Source organism: Colias croceus, chromosome 22, assembly GCF_905220415.1.
Source record: "Colias croceus chromosome 22, ilColCroc2.1".
NCBI lineage: Eukaryota > Metazoa > Arthropoda > Insecta > Lepidoptera > Pieridae > Colias > Colias croceus.
In genome coordinates this window covers 7,497,076-7,504,494 of record NC_059558.1, presented here as the reverse complement: position 1 = coordinate 7,504,494, position 7,419 = coordinate 7,497,076, and the positions used below count along the sequence as shown (strand labels likewise).

General features: G+C 33.2%; 1 non-coding gene across 1 annotated transcript; it reads left to right on the top strand.

The window, feature by feature from the left end:
- Positions 1-4,497: 4,497 nt before the first annotated feature.
- Positions 4,498-4,570, top strand: Trnar-ucu. The gene has a single exon. It is a non-coding gene; the product is annotated as a tRNA-Arg (tRNA).
- The last annotated feature ends 2,849 nt before the right edge of the window (positions 4,571-7,419 follow it).

Genomic DNA, 7,419 nt, shown 5'->3' with positions numbered 1-7,419 from the left:
CTGTATAAAAGTAATATGTATAATTGTATATTATACATGTAAGTATGTACCTACATAATATTAAGTGGATATCTCATTATTAAGAACAGTATTGTCCACTTATGTAATGTGACTAATTATATTGAGATCAAAATAAAAAATAAGCAGTATCAAGATCGTTCAGTCCATTTTCCCCAGGGTTGCACACTCTAAATTTTGATTTCCCTAATTGCCATCAGATTCTGGTTTACCTATAAATCTTCAAATGGCTAAGGCCGCAAGCGACCAATGGCTGAGCTCGGTGGGCTCTGATTGGCTCATTTGAATCGGATCAACAAGAGCTAAAACGCAAAAAAGGTGGATTTGTATAAAAAGCACGTAATTATTATTATTACTGATGGTGACACTTGTGGCTCCGTTCGGATCCACATACGGACGGTGGTGTGGCAATGGATCCACAAATACCAACCGGATCAACAAGTGAAAACGGATCAAATAATTACTAACTATATGGCACGTTTGATCAACATAGTGCCCGTGGAGATATCTATATATATATATATATATATCTATATATATATATATATATATATATATATATATATATAGATATCTCCATAGTTAGTAATTATTTGATCCGTTTTCACTTGTTGATCCGGTTGGTATTTGTGGATCCATTGCCACACCACCGTTCGTATGTGGAGCCGAACGGAGCCACAAGTGTCACCATCAGTAATAATAATAATTACGTGCTTTTTATACAAATCCACCTTTTTTGCGTTTTAGCTCTTGTTGATCCGATTCAAATGAGCCAATCAGAGCCCACCGAGCTCAGCCATTGGTCGCTTGCGGCCTTAGCCATTTGAAGGTTTAAAGACATTTATTCCCGTTATAGAAACGTATGTTGCCGTTCGCCTTCCATAATTTGTTCGGATCTTCGGGAGGGCAAGATAGCTAGCTCGTCTATTAGGATAGTGGCGATTTGATGTTGAGATTATAATATTTGTATTTATGTTTTTATGTAGTACGTACACGTATTATAAAAGTATAATTATTTAAAATTCATTATTTTAGTTAAAAAAGGTTAAAGATAGTTTTAACGATTTTACTTTGTAAAATTTGAAGTGGCGCTAATTTATTTTTGTAAGCACTCCCCCATACTTCTATTAAATACATTAGGTACGGCTTTACTTACGTGCTGTAGATAGTGTGGCGTAATTTATGAGGAATGCAAGAAGTGATATTATGCAGAGATCTAAGAAGTGCTCATAATTTATTTTTTTGGTGGTCGATGTGATAATTCCATTTTAGAGAGCTGTCGATTCGCAAACCTAGGTATTTCTCGTGGGTTTTATGTTCTAATACAACACCGTTAATTTTAAGTGGAGCGTGTGGTGGAATAATTTTTTTCTGAGCTTTGAATTTAATACAACATGTTTTAGATATATTTATTTTAAGTAGATTGCATTGAAACCATTTATTTAATTTATTTAAATTATTTTGTGCTTGCGCTATCATGTCATGTATAGAGGGACCAAAATAAAACAGACAGGTGTCATCCGCATAAAGTGTTAGGTGACCATTTAGCTTTAAATCTTGTAAATTATTAATATAAATTAAAAAAAGCAATGGGCCTAGAATCGAACCTTGTGGTATGCCACATGTAATTGGTAAGGGAATGCTATCGTGGTTATCTATTTTAACTATTTGTGATCGATTTTTTAAATATGATTTCAGCATATCTAGTGCTTTACCATTAATGTTAATGGATGTTAATTTCTTTATTAAAAGTTCGTGAGAAACGATATCGAAGGCCTTTTGTAGATCAATAAACACTCCCTAAACTATATTGTTTGCGTCAATGTTCTGTTTTATTTTAATAGTTAGGTCCATAGTCGCTGACAGAGTGTTACTTTTTGGCTGAAATCCGTATTGACGCACTGAAATAAAATTAAATGAGTCTAAATATTTTTCTAATCTCGTGTGTAAAATCTTGGCAAAACCGAAATTGGCCTATAGTTACCAGGTTCAAATTTTGAGACACTTTTCTAGATAAGAGTTACCTTCGCTATTTTTAAAGAGTCCGTAAAACGTCCTTGATTTATGGCTTGGTTAAAACAGTCGCTTAAGGTATGATTTAATTTTTCTTTGATGCATTTAATTGCTTTTGTACTTAGTAATACCATCAAGACCTGTACTACATTTTGAATTAAGGTTATTTATAATTATATATTTTTACTGGCTTCGGTAGGTCTGAACTTATTAGTGAGGTAATTTCTAAAATTTCGTAGTTGTATTTAGATATCCTCTCCTCTGAGTTATAAGATGTCGATTCTGGGAAACCAGCAAAAATTAGATTTTTTTCGCGGCTCTTTCTGTCCCGTAGTTCCTTGATTAAGTGTTCATTTATATGAAGTTGATTTTTAGACGTAAAACCCGATGGATTGGCTGACTGATTTATTGATTGAAGATTTCATTCCAGTGATTTTATTTTACTCTCACCCTGGTTGATCTGGGATTCTAATTGAGAAATAGTACTCTTCAATATGTTTTGTTCAGTAATTATCATACATGCTGATGACTTAATTTCATTGATTTGATTCGTATTTTGGCGAATTAAATTCAAGAATTGTTCGTTGGAAGATTTAATTTCGGTAATTTGTGTTTTTACCTCAGAAATGTTTTCATGAATTTTCTTTACTATTTGTTCATTTGAGCATACATATTTTTCAAGTAATGTACTAATACGGCTCAACTCCGACCGAATATCCTTCATATCATCACTACATCTGCAATCTTGTTCTAGCGGTTTTTTCCGTTTTCTGTAAGTAATTTGAGTATCAGTTGGCATAGAACTCGTAGAAAACGAACTTAGCTTCGATAGATTGGGATGCGATCCACCGGCAGTACCCACTGCACCACTGCTGGTTAAACGTGTTGGCGATCTGCGTACACTCATATTTACTCCGCAATGGATAATTTGTGCAGGAATATGAGTCGTCATTTGTTTGACCTAAATCTAACATTTTAATTATTTTATCAGATTGATATCAGAATCAGGGCAAAGGCGAACGCTACACGTCAATAAATATTATGATAATTATCTTGATATTTACTGATGATTCAAGAGGTAGGTTGTTATTTGTAGGATGCATACTACTTGAGAATTATCACCGTCGCTGTATGACGAAAGGTTCGTCCAAATATCTATCTTTTTAGGATTCCGTATTTTTAGTTTCACAACGTTTTCTGTAAGTTTCAATTGAATTACGGTCGACTTCTTCAACTTCCATAAAACTCAGGAGATTTTTTGCTAGCCCTAATTTCATATCCCCACGTCAATGTCATGCAAGTGCATATAAATGGAACAGATCAACAAACTACTTATGATTTGGTATATACAACGGAGTCAAGTAGTGTTTGAGCATTTCAAAATTGGAACCGTTACTGAGTCGAGTTCGTCTAGTCTAGGCGGATTTAGCAATGTATGGAACATTACCTAACTATTATATGTTTGTGTACGGAGCCAACAAATACTGTAGTGTTTACGAAAAATTAATCTACGTTACTTAATATACAGTTTCGTTTTGTCGGATCAAATAAAGCTGTAATTTTGATAATATAAATGGATCTGATCAACATACGACTTTGGATTTGGTATATAAAACGGAACCAACAAGTGTTTATGGGTTTCTCAATTTCGGCCGTTACGGAGTCGATTCAGTTCGAGATCTTAGCAATGAAAATGTTGAGTATATCAATTTCTCCATGAATACGTTTGGCAACGTCGCCCAAACATTTGCGCCGTTGCCACTCCGGGCAAGATCTATGCAACCGGAGTCGAGTAATATGGGGGAAAAGGTGGAGTCAGGAATGCACGGCAGTCAGGCTGGATCAACTTAGTGCCCAAGTTGGTATTTATATATATATAGAAAATATGAATTGAGAACTAATTTAAAGGACTTTAAACAAATACGTAATGTCTTGAGTTTATTATATTTATATTTTATTTAAGAATGTGAACTAAATATAAGTATATTTTATTGTTGTGCAATAAAATTAACTGCTATCTCGTATTCGTATACTTTATTTGGTAAATAAAGGCTCTTAAATTGGCTTATTTTTTCCGGTTTAACCACTCAAGCAAAATAAGCCGTGCCATGTCAGCCTGTCAATATGGAAAATATCATAATATTTTAACGTGGATTCCGAAATTTCAGTTATATTGACTGTTCCTTAAATTAAAAATATTTTATAGTCGTAACGTTTTGTATTCTTAAATTTTTATGTAACTAAAGAGATCTAAGAATGTTATAGAAACCTAAGTAAGGAGGATTTTATGAAATAGTATTTCCGATTTTGGTATTTTAGATCTTGATTATGTTTTTAATATTTATGTCATAGTAAAAAATGCTGATGAAACAAGGTAAATAACGTAATTCGAAAAAAAAAAAATATTTTGCTCACAAATTGAATTCATAAATTGTAATATACGGTAATTTCGAGACGGCTACCCATGTCCCTGTGGCGCAGAGGATAGCGCGTTGGACTTCTAATCCAAAGGTCGTGGGTTCGATCCCCACCAGGGATGCATTACAACATATTTTTTACAATAATGTTTATTTTAATGTCTTTAGTTTCTTTTTCAAAATTTAAACTTGTATCAAATATTACAACACATTCATTCATTTCATTTCATTTCATCTACATAGGCATATGAATAAAATTCACATTCTAATAAATCTGTGAATAATGAATTTAACTCTTGCTCAATTAAAAACAACTTTTTTAAATATATTATTATATTTAAAAAAAGCTATTTAAATGATATTTAAATGTTATAAACATTATTATATTTAAATATTATAAACATTTAAACCCTTAGATACGTAGAAGGATAGTACCGACTATTTCGTCGTTGCATAGCAATGCAGGTAGTAAATTCAATGTCATTGCTTCTGGAAATTTCCCCCGGGATTTCGGGAATCCGTCGGATTATGGCGTGTGCTTTTATGTTCTGATAGTGTGATAATGTTCGTACGTGAAATGTTTTTCGTGTTGTATCCTACTATTAAAGAAGTAGAGCGTAACCCTTTTTCTAAGTGGGGAAATCTTGCATAGATACCCACGGCCTCCGGGGAAGGGGCCGTGGGTTATGTCGGATTCCTACCGACCAAAACCCCACTGTGTTCCGTCAAGCCGCATCAACGACGGGGCCACGGGTATGGTAGAATTTTTCCATGAGCGTAACCCTACCAAATAGTAGATACAGCTTTGAAATACTACATAATTGCTCTGTTTTTCGATTTAAACGGATAATTAATAATCATGTCATACGCTATTTAATAAAATCTTTACATAGAAAAAAAATGTCAATTGGTGGGAATTTTATAGCATAAAGGAAAAGGTCAAAAAATTGTTTTCCTTGTTTCCTTAAAACTAAATATTGAATACTTTATTATTAATTTGGCATAATTATCAAACATATTTAATAACAATTTGATAGAAACACAATACAATTTGTTAAGACCAATTCTTATTTTATATTTCACTAGCGGTCCGCCCCGGCTTCGCCCGTGGTACATATTTCGCAATAAAAGGTAGCCTATGTTCTTTCTCAGGGTCTGTGCCAAATTTCATCAAAATCGGTCCAGTAGTTTATGCGTGAAAAAAAAACCTTTCCTCTTTATAATATTAGTATAGATTCAATGCGAGTGTAGATTCTCAAATTACTACATTTGAATATATTAACAGAAGAAAATAACGGTGGCTTCCATCAGTAAAGCAACAAGAAAAAACAGAAAACGAAGAAAATAAAATTAAAAACATAATGCATTGCACTAATACAAAAGCTTTGAACATCTCAATAATATATTGCTTAACATCCTGCATAAATCCGAACAGTCCATAAAACATTCGTATTAGAATGAATACGTATAAAATACGTTTTAAAACACTTTAAACACCTCACTCAAGCTAAAATAGCGTAATACTTTAAAAAATAACACAATAATGTATTCCTTCATGAAATACGCGAAAGAAATGAATATCTATAAATTTGCCAGACGCGGCTTTTTATCGTCGGGGACCTCTTCAAATGTTATTTAATGTTATGACGTGTCATATCCAGCTGATGTCGTTCGTTATCCCGTTTAGTTGCTTTTTGGAGATCCGCGAAATAATATCGCGAAGACAAAAGGTAGGGAAGTGATAAAATTGTATAGCGGTTAAAACAAAGAACAAAGTATTAGAATATTTATTAAATGTAAAGAAATACTGCATATAAATAGATACAATTTTAATAAGCACCACTCAAGCTTTGCGTTTGCGTCATATAGATAAGATACCTAGGTACCTACGTCATAATATAAACTATAAACTCATTATATTATTGTATTAACATCAATACTTGATACAATAGTATGATAAATTTTAAATAAAATCTGTCCGTTTAAAGTGGGCCATAACTCATAATCGAGCCAAGCGTGTTAAAGAGTCAGAATTCAGATGACCCTATAAAATAAAATTTTGAAAAATTTTATGCAAATTTATAAATCACAGAATAGAGCAAACCGATTATATAAAATAATTTATAATTATATTTATTTGGTAACGTCTAGAAGTCTCTATATCCAGGTAATAGCGTCGTCAATTGCAATGTTTCCGTTTCGAGTGTTGTGTAGCAGTGTGTGCAAACAAAGAAATAACTTTGGATTATATTCGCTTAGAGAATGCCGCTTTAAATATACTAATGTTAACACGCGGTTTCGCTCGTGTTTTAATGTAAGACCATTAATTACTTAGTCATATGAACTTTCATCATTTTTTTTCCTTGTATAAAAAAGTTAGTCACAAGTAAAAAAAGGGAGAAAATACATTTATTTATACAAGTACTTAGGTACCTAATAAACTGAAACTTCTTTAGGGCGGGTTGAGAGTTTTATTTCAAGATCGCGTCTTGGCAATACCGTCACGTCATGTAGTAAGGCGACGATTTTGGTATCTTTTAATTTTGCCAAAGAAGTTTCATTTCTGACACGTGTGCTCGGCACACACGCTCTTTTTATCCTATGCCTGTTTTTATTTTCTAAGCGGTAACATTTTATTATTAACTAGCTTCCGCCCGCGACTCCGTCCGCGCGGATGTCGGTCTTCGCGTGGATGGTTATTTCTCCATTTTGAGTACCTCTGTCAATAACATCTTATAAATATCTATTGGACCCAATTCCCAAATACGGCTAGGCCTATAATAATACGCAACGTGTGTTCGCGGTTCTACGGAACAACGTCTATGGATAAAACTGAAAAATTAAGATAAATTTTTTTCTACGTATTTTTCCAGGATTAAAAGTATCCTATTTTACGCCCAGGATAATAAGGTATAATTATACCAAGTTTCATCGAAATCGAACCGCTAGTTTTCACGTGATGCCTTCACAT